Here is a 13,927-nt window from a genome sequence, read left to right as displayed (position 1 = left end):
TATGCAAAAACACTGTAGGAAAATAAAATTTTAAAAAAGCTTGTAGGGGGGAAAGTAATACATGTACCTTTTCCCTGACTTCTGCCCATGGCATCTAGCCAAGGGTAATGTCCCCATATGTTCCTGGTGAGATACGGGAATTGCTGAATCTCCAAAATCTATTTAGAACATGCTGCTGCACTGGAGTGTCTTCCCTGGAGCTTTTGAGTGCTCAGCAACACTCAGGCTTTTGTTGGAAGGATGGCGATATCACCAAATGCAGTATGGAAGCTGAGGGAAATGTGGGTATTTGCAACTTTTTTGTAGCTGTTAATTTTGGGGGGCATCAGTGAATAAGCAGACTGCCTCTCAGAGTTATAAACAGGCATTCCCAGTGCAAGTTGGCATGTTAAATGCCAGGAAAGAAATGTAATTGACCTCACTTTTTTAAGGGTGCATGCAGCTGGGAAGCTGGATTTCTCATACACTCTGCTAGACAGTGCTGGAGGGGGTGGAAGAGACTGAGCATTGCTTTTACATAATTTCTCTAATCTCCTGCAGACGGAGTAATGTGATGTCGGTCTAAAGGGCCATGGGTAAGGCTAGACATGGTTATTCACAGATAGAGCTTTCAATAGGGCAGCATCTAAGCAGCTAGTGAAGCAGAGAGGGTGACAATGTTGCAGTGCTTTTATAGAAGAAAGAAGAGGATTGTCACCCTCTGAGGAGAAGTTCCAATTCAATGGAGGACAGATAGAAAATCAGAAAAAAAATCAGAGAGCCTGGTTTTACTGGTATGCGCAGCCTACATTGCACAGTTCTGCTTTAACTACCCCATCTTCCCAGCAGCCTATACTCACCTTTCCTTACATTATACTACGGGGCTCATTTTTAACAGTGAATGGATATTACTATATGCTGTCTGTTATACTTCATTGTCTTACTCAATACTGCAGCCTGCATTTCCAGCCTATTTATAAAATGCAGGTTGCTATATTGAGCCTTTAGTAGCCCATTATTATCTCAATGCTTAAAGCAGTATAGAGAATTCTGTGAGTGGAAGACAGCAGGTCACATGACTTTGAAAGGTCTCCGGATTGGGCTCCCCTTGCATATTTTTTCAGTTACATAGTTACATATAGTTACATAGTATTTGAGGTTGAATAAAGACATAAGTCAATCAAGTCCAACCTAGTGTGTGTGTGTGTGTGTGTGTGTGTGTGTGTGTGTGTGTGTGTGTGTAAAGGGTCCCTGTGTCATCTCACTCTTAAGAGTACCTGTACCCCTGTACATTATGGTCACTCAGGAAATCGTCCAAAAGATTCTTGAATGATTCCACACTATTTGCCAAAATCACTGCCTGTGGCAGAGTTCCAAACCCTAACCGCTCTAACTGAGAAGAACCACTTTCGCAGTGAAGCAATTTTTGCTTCACTGCTTAACGAAACCTGAAGTGAATGAACTGTAATGCATATTTATAAATATTATATGTTTTTTTTAAAGTAGTGGTCAGGGATATTACTGCATTATGAATGGGGCCATAAGTACAACATACCTGCTCCAGGGTATAAGAGATGTCTCCGTTTATGCCACACTTACCTCTCTGTGGCAGTAGCAGATTTATTCAGTGAAGCAAAGTTCTATAGCCCAAAACAAGGAGATGAATTCAGTAAATGCAAGCTTACTTGGCTACTATAGATTACCATACTGTTCCATCTGTACTGCTCTACTAAATAAACCTGGCTGTGTAATTGTGTGATGTGTGTTTTGATTGCAATGTAGCCCCATACGTTTGCATGCTAACTAAAGTATATAGATGAAAGATATATAGAACATTATTGGTGTGTAGCCAATGACTTATTTACCAAGGAAAGTAGTAAACATGCCAAGAGCATTATTTGTTAAGTACTTAAGTACTAACTGAAAGCTTTGTTTAGCATTATTTTGTTTTGGTTTATCTACTTTTCTTCACACTACTTTACTTTTCTTTTTCACATGTCTTGCAAGCACAGTGTGTATATTCACATTCTGGTGTGACATTTACTGGCCAAATATTAAAGGAATGTAAGTGTGAGAATTCTTATTGAGCAGTCTTCCAAACTCATTAGACACAATAATGTTATCTGACATCCATGCCTTGATGGGATCCTGTCTAGTAACCAATCTCCAAGTCTCTATTGTTCATAAAACACAGACCTCTTGTCAACCTTAATCTAATGTGGCAGCAGTTCAAAAGAGTACGTTAATTATTAATCACTGATAACTTGAAGATAAAGTGGTCTATCTCTGAATGAGGTCATTATCAGTAAACAACATAATCTTCTATTTCCTATACGATTCTCAAGATTCCAGTATTTTCAGCATGAACACTCTCTCAGTTGATATTTAAAGTAACAGAAAGAAATGTGGCTTTAAACTTTACATATCTACTTTATTTATTTCAATATTTTCATGATCATGTTTAAGATACATATACTGTAAGTTCTTCCCTTACTGCCTGCCTGTCAATTTGTGCAATAAAAATTCTCAACTGCTTTAAGAAAATCAATTACAAGCTTTGGCTAATGAGTGTTTTCATCTCTTTGCTTTGTACAAGTAGAAGACAGGCTGCTGGAAGTCCCAGTACCGGCTTATTGAAAGGAATCAACTATAATTGGACAAGTTTTCTAACCCGTCCAATTACTTTCTCTCCAAGATCTGTTGGTCTTTCTGCAGCTACCTATAGTAATGGCTCTTTCACCCATATCAATCAATATCACCTTATGTCTATAGGTACTTTAATACTATATCTGATTTACAAAAAATCTGAAGATATCACCCTTTATGCCAATGAATTAAAAAGCAAAGATGGTTGATGAAGATGATGACTTTAAATGTACAAAAATGTGCCAAAGTATGTGACATACAACCAATCGCCATCATGTAACCTGTTTCAGCCCACACAGTAATGACATTTGATCTGGGAGTTTACAAGAAAGGTCACTGTGATTTGACTAGGCATAAGGTAGAGAAACTTGACCTAGTTCTAACTGCCCAATATTCCTAATTTGTTCATGCTATTCAAATTTTCTTATTCATTTGTGTAAATTTCACACCACAGTACAGATAAAGCAAAACATTTAATTCTAAATAGTCTAAATGTTGTTTAGAAAGCTAAATAGCTTTAGAAGACTATGCACAGAGATTTAAAATAATCTAACACTAGGGGGGTTATTTATAAACTATCCACAGGGCCCTTCACTATGCGAATATCTATGAACATGTGTTCTGTGTGGATATATGACAAAGGAACATTCTTTAGTTGTTTCTTTACAAGGCAATGTATGTTTGAATGCACTATTTATTGTCTATGCTACTCGGTGGCATCAAGTCCATAATGTAATAGTACATACAAAAAAAATCTAAAGAACGCACAGGACAAATGTTCAAAGATATTTGCAGGGTAAACGGCCCTGTGAATGGTTTATAGTTAGACCCCATAGACTGTTTAGAAGGCACACTAACCACCAACTACACTTTGCTGTTGATCTACAAATCTGATACAAACACTGATTTTCTAAGGGATTTATTCACTATTGAGCCAAAGGATACAGCTGTAGCTTTGGCTCTCTTCGGCTGATGGAGCCCTTTGGTTCAGTCGAACCGAAATATTGCTGTGCGGGCTATTCACAATAACACGTACAGCAGCCGAAGCCAGCCGAGCGGCTCAGCCGAGCCGAAGGAATATGCTACAGCGCTAGACAGAGCCGAAGTGACAGCCGAAGCGGGGCGGGCAGCCTGCTGAAGACCGGCTGTTTGCCCCTCAAATGACAGCTGTGAAGAGCCAGCCGAGATCTCACGGCTCACTCTGCCCAGTTGTAATGACAGATCAGCATCTCCAAATGACCTGGGGATGCTGATCTGTCATTAAACAATTTCAACTGGGCGGAGCCGGTAGTGACGTCCCGGCCGTCTCTGCCCACTTGTTATTCATTGTCGTCCAAAAGGAAACAGTTGGGTGGAGCTATCTGTCACTGCTGGCTCTGCCCAATTGTTTTTTTTTTTGTTTTTTTTCTTTAAAATATATATATTTTTATTAATTGTTTTCAAATTCTTTGCACTTATTTTCTATTCTGCTCGGTACCACGGAGATACCGAGCAGTCCTTCTGCACTTCGGCTGACCGAAGGCAGCCAATGTACGGCTGATTTTTAGCCGATGGACGGCTAAAATAAGCCATACAAGCCAGAAGTGAATAGTAGAACAGCATTCGGCTCACTTCACTTCGGCTTGGTTATTCACTTGGCAGCTTTGTGAATAACCCTCTAAAAGTTGCTATTTGCATAAGACTTGACTTGCCCCTCTCCCAAAATGACTGTTGAGGCCATTCAGACACTGAGCACAGAATTGTGGAAGTCAGGTGGCAGGGTTACATTTGCTCCATACCTAAGAGAATCTGATTTTTGATGGCGCTACCATGGCAGATAAGGAAAATAGGGGAACTCAGAAAATTCCTTTACTATAATGCCTGCTGCACACAGATTTTTTTTTATATTTCTGTATTTCCAATTTTGTTTTATTAATAAAGTTTTTATGTAAAAAAAATCAAAACATAAATAGAAGAGCACACATTGCAGTTAATATTCTTCTACAGTATTACTCTATTTAAATCTTACTTTCATCTCTAGCCAGTAAGCAGCACTGTGAGCTCATTGTCCCAGCATAGGACATGCTCATTTGCCAGGGAGTGAGACGTGTATTCCCTCTGAATGTAAAGTGCTGAAAGAACATCTTGTAGCAGCAGCTCCGCTTTTAATCATGTAAGTTGGATTATCTTGCCACATCCTGAGAAAGTTTACCAACAAACAAAACAGGAGCATTTCACTGACAGCTTTTCCCTCCGTCCCCAGCTTTGCAATTAATTTGTTCGGAATCTGGCGGTGAATTTTTTTGTGTGACACACAGATAGGGGTTTAATGGGCATGTGATGACAGACATAAAGTTTGTCTTCACGGAGCAGGCACGGACAGAATTAACCCAGTTGTAAAGGCGTATGGGCTGCAATTGCTATCCGTTTAACCTTATCTTTCCAGCTGCTTGACTGCAATAGATATTCTGCATGATGTTTTCTTTCTAGACCTCTTCAGTTTGGGAATTTTCCACAGTTCTCAGAAAAAACTTAGTTCTTTTAAATTTAGAATATCTTCTTTTTCCCCCATTGTCCTTCTACAGTGAAAAGTGGGCTTACTAAAGGGGTTGAGAATATTCACTGATTGTGTAAACATTCACTTCAGCTACTCAATCATATGAAAAGCATCTGCACATGGTTGGGTATTCCAAGTGAACAGGAAATTGCCTTTCACATAATTCGATCATTGAAAGGAATATATACACAACTCCTTTAGAGAAGATTCTAAACTCCTTTAGTTTAGATGATTGAGTCACTGATTGGAAATTTCCAGGCTGACATATCTATATTGATTCTGGCAGCAGTCTCCCATGAACTACTACCATCAATAGACCGTAAGTAGTAGGCCCCTACAATGTTTGCTATAAAAACACAGTGCCAGGCCAAGGTAATTTAGCACCCTAAGTAAAAAGACCAAAGTGCACCTCCATGACCTATTAACTAATTTAGCAACATAGATCCTGCACCTTTTTGGCCATCCGCTCCCCTGCAGTGGTGCCTAAGGCAGCCGCTTCTTCTGTCTACTACTCAGCCCAACCCTGTATGCACATTTTATGAAACCTGAATTTTACCTGAAATTAACCTAATTAAAGGAATTATGAAGCAAATGCATTCTGATGAACATAATTGTGCATTTATTGTATAAAATATCTAAGGGAGAGAGAAGAATGCATGATGATATTGCAGATTTTTGTTTGCATTATTATGAGTCTGATTTGACAGTGTGCAGTCATATTATAACAATGCTAGGAATCAACAACAGCATTGTTTTCCACTGGAATTAGTGTTTGATTATTATCAATAATGTATTCATTGTAATTTTGCAGACCCTAAATTACTTTGATCCTGTGGTGTACTGTTGTAGGTGGGTCTGCATGCTATAATGCAACATTGGTCAGTGGAGAATGCATGATTGTGTATACGGCCTGGATTTGGAGAAAGGTTACATAGACCGTTTACATTGTATTACACATTCAATGCAATCACTTGTATTTTAGAGGTATATTGGTTTGTGTGGTCATAAAGATTAGTCACTGGAATGGGACAATAAAGGTTGAAGAGTTGAGCAATTAGCCCAAATGTTTTAAAGGGAGACCACAGTGTTGATTAGAGATTTGTGTATTGCCAGACAAAATAATATGTTTTAAATATGAAATGGCTATACACAACTGAGTGCAGTTTAGGGTGAAGTCTAGCTTCAGCAAACACCTTTAGATGGTAATCAAATCATAGTAACCAACTGTATGGATTAGAGTACATTTAAACCTATGCCTTTGCAGTAATTGTGTGTTTTTACTTATTTTACATGGGCATCTTACAGCACACTGAATTGCTTTTCTTTGCTCATGCATTGTCCTCTAGACCTAAAAATGTGCAGGGAGTACTTTTTTTTTATGTGCTCTGCAATGAAATGCAGTGAACAGGTAGTATAAGAATTAATTTTTTTTATATGTTATGCGTTTTTCTACATAAGCATAAGAAAGAACTTACAAAAATAGAAAAATATAAAATAGTTTAGTGTTAACAGTGATGGACCTAGAAGTATTGCTCTTACTCCAACGTTCGTGACGATATGTAACGCGTGGCACAATTTTCATTTTTGCAGCTAGGAGCAACCGACGTGTGTTTGCGCTATATGTGTGTGCACGTGGGGGGGTGGTGGACTTTAAAAATTTAGTTTTTTATGTTACTTTCATTTTATAACTTTTTTTTTTACACTCAACTTTATTGCTATCACATAAGGGGCTAAGAAACCCCCCCTATGTAATGTAATAGCAAATATAATGTGACATGTCCTCTTTATGGAGACATTATGGGTCACCTAGGGACCCCCAATAAGCTGAGGGAGCAGAGATCTGCTTCCCCAATTTCTTCTCCTAGCCGGAGAATGTACATAGTGGCACCGGAAGTGGTGTAATACACATCCTCCAGTGATTGGAGGAGAGATCAGTGGCTGGGAGCCTGCTGATCCCTCTCTGATTAGTCAGGGGAGGCCCGCATGGGAGACAGCCACACACGGGAGACAGCGGAGCCGAGGGAAGCCGGTGCAAGGGGGTGGGCACAATGTACAAGCGATCCTACTGCTGTACATCCGTCGGATTGCTTTTATTTAAACAGCAATTGCCTGCTGTTTAAAATGATAGCAAGAACACGGCTACTCTTGGTATATCTGCTTTAGGACACGCCGTTTTTTTACAAAGTGGGGGTCCTGAAGCGGTTAAAACCTGCAGTTCTGACAAAAAAACAATTGACCTTATAGCAAAGTACGCTCAGTGATGGTGTCTTTTAAAGTAGCTGTAAGCTGTCAGGCTCACGTGAATTACACTTGATGGGGATCACAACTGCGGAGGGGTATTATGCAAAAAGGCTACTCAGGGTTGAGTCTCAGGCGTCACTCGCAATCTGAATGGCGAGTTTGAGTCATCACAGCCAAAGCAAAAAGGAACAGTATCAGACAATGGTTATCTACTTCATAACCTGAATACTGACAAAAAGGCACAAACTATATAGTATCTGGTTGCTAAAAGGATCCCAGGATGCGGTTACCACCTAACACTGACAGTCCATGCAACAATGAGGATTTGTATTGCAGTGAGCTAAGCTCCAATCGGAGCAGTACTTGCGGTTAGTGTCCAGGTTGTTGCAGCGATGAGTTGCAGAGCAGTGGGCATCCAATGCACATCGGAGTGGCAGCAGGTCCAAGGCTTTGTTTGGTACAGGTAGCAGGTTCAGGAGGCAACAGGCGTTCTGACCTCAATTTCGGAATGCCATGTTGCCTCTCTGACGCTCTTAAATAGTGCCTGGGCGATGGGAGGAGCCACGGTTCGTACTGCACGACTTCCGCGTTCCAGCGTGGAACGCAGCCACCGCGTCACGAGTAACCTCGAGCGGCTTCCGCGTTCCACAGTGGAACGCAAGGAAGCCGCCACTGACACAGGGCGTTACATAAGCTCACTTACTGCAGTCTCTTCTACTCAATAACATGAAAAATGGGCAGCACAGTGGTGTAGTGGTTAGTACTTCTGCCTTGCAGCACTGGAGGTCCCTGGTTCAAATCTTGGTCAGGACACTATCTGTAAGAAGTTTGCATGTTCTCCCTGTGCTTGTGTGGGTTTCCCCCAATATTCTAAAACATCCTGGAAGGTTTGTTGGCTCCTATCTAAACTGGCCCTATATATACTGTATGTAAGATAGTGGCATTAGATTGTAAGCTCCTTAAAGGCAGGGACTGATGTGACCGTGTAAATTGATGGCACTAAAGAATCTGTAATAAATAATTTTATTTTAAAAGTAATTTTCAGTCTTTTAAATCCACCTTTCAATAAAATGATGCATGTTAATCCTGCCATGAAAGTTCTTGCTCACGCACCTGCTGTTGTGGGGGGACAATGCTTTCTCCCTGCCACCTAGTTGAGAGTTTGCATTGTAACCTTTTGACATTCAATTTCAGTGGACACTGTACAGATGCATATTGCACAATCTCTGTTCCAATGTTGTTACAGTCAGAAATCGTGCTCTGACCATTGCCATGCAGCTGCTGCTGGAAACAGTGCATGTAGACAGGAGTGTGACTCCAAGTGCTGGACGAAATCGGCAGCATCGAAATGCAGAAAAGGATGGAAAAAAGTAAAAACTGTATTTTGTAACAAAAGATAAAAAAATAGCATGGCAATATTTGTAATACACAGTGATTTAGCAAAAAGTTAAGGCTTACATCTACTTAAAAGCCCCATTCTGCTTTTATTATCAAATATTCCTCATATTATGTCCAAGTAAATGTGTTTTTAAGCAAATACATTTTTTCATTGACTAGTAAGTATAATTTACGAGTTGACGATGACCTGAATTCAAGTGAAACAAATGTCATTTAAAGATATGAGACATTATTGCCTTCATTATGTCAATCACATCAGCTACGTCTATTTAATTTCTAGAACACAATGCAAAAAACATAAATTTGATTTTAAAACTATTGACTAGAAAAAAGTTTAATAAAATAGATTATACATTTTGAAAGCCCAGCTGTAGATTCTCCTTATCCCTTAGGGATGACCTATCCGATACATGAGGAAAACACATAAATCAAGTGCTGCTTCAGGTCATTTAAAATATTTGGGCTGGTGTGCTGCCACATGCTCTCCCTCTTCCTCCTCCTTCTTAATTCTCAAATCCTGTTCCAATGCCTAATTTGTTTCACATAATACAAGCTCTCCTACTCTTCAAAGAGAACACCACCATGTGCGTCTTACTCTGTTGATCCTGACAGTCCGGTTCAGAGTGTGCTGTGAATCCTGTGAATCCTCTCTATGGTTCGGTGAGCACGAGATATTTATTTGAGACTGCAAAAGACATTCATTTCTAAAATGCACACCTGTTTCTAGCTAAGTGACCGATTTAGAATGTTTTCACTGCAAAAGCTAAAACTAATGTTACTGCATATTTTTGTATGGATAAGTATTCAGTATTGCAAAATGTAAAATAATAACTTGCAAATTATTCACAACCCTTGAAAAATGGTTACAAAAATATGGATATAAATTCCTTTCAGGCCCAATTAAAAGTGTGATTTTTATTTGTTTAGAATTAGTAACAGATGTAGTAATAACATACGTTATACCAAAATTCTAGCAATAGCTTTGTTGTTAAATTCCACTAAACCTTTATAAAAACTTTTAAATGAGGGCACCTCCTTTGACATGCCTAACCTGAAGCTTGCATCAGAGTTTAAGACACTATTATAAGGATCATAAATCCTAAGTCCACACCAAGTTTTAAACAAGATTTGTAGAAACAAATGCAGCACTTTCGGTGATGGAATAAGACCAAAAACATGCTGATAGCTAGTAAGACACGATGGGGTTGATTTACTAAAGACAAATAGAAGAAATTCCCCTTAGCTGATGAATGAGGTGAAGCTCTGCTGACTTCTATCATACAATCTTGTGCAAGCAAAAATACTATGTTTTTTTAAAAATTTCTGTGCTTGTGATTGGGTATTCTTTGCAAAGTATATGTTCACCACATTCACTGAGCTAAAGGAAATTTACTTGAAAGGGCTAATTCCTTTGCAAAGTGACCGGCCTGTTTGCCTCTAGTAAATCAACCCTGATATGTATATATGTTTAACCTACAGCTGTCATGAGAGAATTATATAGGCTTCCACTGCTGGCCTCTCTATTTTAAAATACAGGTTCCATGATGCTGATGTTTTGGCTTTTTGAGTTAGAACAAGTCTAGAAATAAAGAATTCTGACACTTTTCGGATGCTTGTGTACACCATGCTTATTCTGGGTCTTTGACTTAAAGTATTTTGCTTCTTTAAAATTAGGTCAACAATGGCAGCCCCCATACTTTCCCCGATACAAAGTGTTTTTAAATGAAACATTTAAACGTATAGTTTAAACTGATTCACAGTTTCCTCCACCTATAATTTATGAGAGATTCTGACAAGGGTATCATGTAAACTGCTACTCATTTGCATACACCAGCCCCCACTCCACTAAGTACTGCTAAAATCCATGTTCATGACCTGTGGCCAGACTCTACCCTATTCCTGGTCCCAGAAAAGACCCCATGAATTTACATTTGGCCAGTATATAATATAGGAGAGATAAAGAAACTGATTACTGATTCCAAAAGGACCTGTAGCCAGATAATAAGGGAATCATGAATACTCAGTTGTTTTTTTCTTTTTGCAAACCACTCAACATCTATGATCATATAAAATAGAATTCATAATTTAAATGTTTACATGTTTCTTATTTTCAATTTTTTTTTGCTTGCAATGTGCCTTCAACCACTTGCTGACTGGGGTGTTTACACCCCCTTTCCTGACCAGGCCATTTTTTAGTATTCAGTGCTGCGGTACTTTGACTGACATTTATTCTGTCATGCAACGCTGTAATGAAATACATTTGATACCATTTTTTGGGAACAGATAGAGCTTTCTTTTGGTAGTATTTAATCACTACTGGGGTTTTTAATTTTTTACTATATAACGAAAAAAGCAGCAAAATGTTTTTTTTTAAAACGATTTTACCTCTATTATGTTAGGAAACATTTATTATTACCCAATTTTTGGGTAAAATACAAAAGACGGGGTCACGTCGGGTAAATAGACACCAAACATGTCGAGCCTTAAAATTGTGCACGCCCGCGAAATTGCAAAAAGCTACCACACCCAAAATTGGCCATAGGCGATGCTTTAAAAGTTTTTAATGCTCATCAGTATAGTGTTAACAGTGATTGATGGTCCTAAAATTATTGCTCACACCCTATGACGTTCACGGCAATATGTGTTGTGTAATTGGCGCAATCGTCATTTTTGCGTGTAGGCGCACCTAACGCATTTTTGCGCATCTATGTGGGAGTGGGGGACTTTTAAAAAATCTTGTGGTTTTTATTTTGTGTGTAAATCTGATTTATTTTGTGACCAATTTTTTTAAAACTTTTTTTAACACTTAACTTTATTGTTATCACATAGAGGGATGAGGATCCCCCTATGTGATATCAAATTACAGTGACAGGTCCCCTTTATGGAGACATCAGGGGTCTCTAAGACCCCTAATGTCACCTAGGGACTACCCAGTGAAGTTGATGAAGCAAAGATCTGCTTCATCAGCTTCTCCCCGCCTTCTGTACCTGAGTGACATCACTTCATGCATTCAGAGACCGGGGAGGAGAGCGGAGGGAGATCGTGTACTAATCTCCCTCTGTTCTCAGTGCACAGAGCCACAACACCCATCCCGGATTGTATGCCCGGGATCGTGGGGACGGCGAGGAGAGGTAAGGAGGGGGCCCACAGAGAGATGCGTCAGACAAGGGATCGGGCATCTTTACAGATGCCGGACCGCTTTTATGGAAACAGCCCTCGCTGGCTGTTTTCAAATTCTGGCGGTTTCCCGCACGAAGGACGCCCACCACATCCAGAAGGCTCCCGTCCGACCGTTTCTGAATGCTCGGTGGACAGGAGGTGGTTAAACTTGTTTAAAAGCATTACTACTCCAGCAAAAGTCAATCCTTCCTTGCATGCTATATAGCCCTCTCCTCTTCTGGGAATGTCTAATTCCTCTATGTGCTTGTGAAACTCATCCACCCCTCCTCTCACCTCCACTTGACACTTGATTGACAGATGCTAGTATGCTATTAGACTTTTAGAAGTCAACACAAACATGGCTTTTAAAGGTAAATACCATGCATAAAATAAGTTAAATGTATACCTTACATGTATGTTATTGGTTTACTTTAAAATTGAAACAAGGCAATTCAAAGTAATATAAAAGAAATAAAACATAGAAGATATAAAAACTTCTTATAGAATCTTATAAAAACCATTTCAACACATTTTGTATGTCTGAGTATTGTGAAAACCATTTAACCAACCTTCCTGAATCTACTGGGACACAGTTGGATGCGGACGTACAACAGATGTGCCAAGTTGCATAGAGATTACATTTTCCTCTTGAATTTATGACCGAGAAAATAAACACAAAAAGAGAAAAAAATTACTATAGCTATACTTTACTGCTGCAATTGTGCAGGTGTCCTTAAAGGAAATTTAAAACTGTCCAAACCTGCAATACATATGTCTGTATATGTATAAAATTTACAGTGCTTTAGTGCCATATGTCACATTGCTTGGGCTCAGTTGTTTACCTCTCTTAGCAGTGTAGGTGGTAGGAATTAGCTGGTGCCAGTTATGATGGAATAGAAAAGGATGAGCAGATAAGTCATAAATAAAGCAAAAGGAACATAAGAGAACGGCTACAAGGACACTGTATAACTAATGTTGTGATGGATGGTCGGGGAGAATAAGGACTGCTGTTTAAGATGTGTTGATAGAGGAATTAGTTTTTAGGAGGGTGAAATGGTATGTTAAAAGGGGATGACCCCAAGACGCCTAGTGACCTTTTCTTGCCGAGTGGATTAGGAATTTGTATAAATGATCTAACTTAAGCCAAGTGAACAACACATAACATTTCTCAATTTTCCATAAATATGTCATCCTAGCCATTCTAAAATAATAGATAGATGTACTTAGAGCATCTATGTCTTTATAGTATTTTACTTTCAACTAATAAATAAATATAATTAGAAAAACAATGCATGAACTGAGTAGATATGAACACACAATGATCATCAGGTGTAATCCGGTTTTACCAGACACTGCTTAATTAAAAATAATGTTTTTTTTTTCAAAAGTGTAATTTAAATGTTTGTGGATGTATTAGAGTTAGAAAAGCTATATAAATGTTTTATTAATTTATGTTGTTAATAATTATTTAATACTTGATTTTAAATTTAAAAATCTATGCTTTTATAATTAACAGTAATGTTTTGCATGAATCCACCATCATGCAAATGTTCTGAGCATATATTGTGTTACAGTATGCACAGAAAGAATTACAATGGAAAGGAAAACGTTATTTTTATTTTAAATAGTGTATAATTTAAAACACTTTGCTCTACAATATTGGCTTTCGTGAAGTAGGTCTAAAGTTTTCTTAACTTCCCTGTAACTGGACAACTTGTTTTGCTAACACATTATCTTCAGCGCTAAACACAGCTAATCTAAAAATCCCCTTGAATTATCCTTAATTAACTGGAAAAGACAAGGAAAATGTTACCCCTGTTGAGAAACTGTGAGTGACAGATAAAAGTCATAACAATATATAAGCTTTCAAAAAAAAACAAAGAATGGTATACATATGTTCTTGGAATAAGTTGATGTATTTACTTTCATGGCTTTCAGGCTGCATTGTTTTGTGCAAACTAATCAATT

General features: G+C 38.6%; 1 protein-coding gene across 2 annotated transcripts in view; it reads right to left on the bottom strand.

Moving 5' to 3' along the window:
- The window catches only part of LOC108785343 (netrin-1-like), a 91,793-nt gene that overhangs the window by 24,601 nt on the left and 53,265 nt on the right, over window positions 1–13,927 (bottom strand). The window contains exon 2 of one of the 2 annotated variants that reach the window (XM_018554395.1): window positions 12,529–12,606. The exons of the other annotated variant lie outside the window; for it this stretch is intronic. The gene's annotated coding sequence lies outside the window, so the exon portion shown is untranslated. The remainder of the gene's footprint in view (window positions 1–12,528; window positions 12,607–13,927) is intronic. 2 annotated transcript variants of the gene reach the window in all.

Source organism: Nanorana parkeri, unplaced genomic scaffold (genome assembly GCF_000935625.1).
Source record: "Nanorana parkeri isolate BGI_ZX_2015 unplaced genomic scaffold, ASM93562v1 scaffold156, whole genome shotgun sequence".
Taxonomy (NCBI): Eukaryota; Metazoa; Chordata; class Amphibia; order Anura; family Dicroglossidae; genus Nanorana; species Nanorana parkeri.
This window is presented reverse-complemented; position numbering and strand designations above follow the sequence as displayed.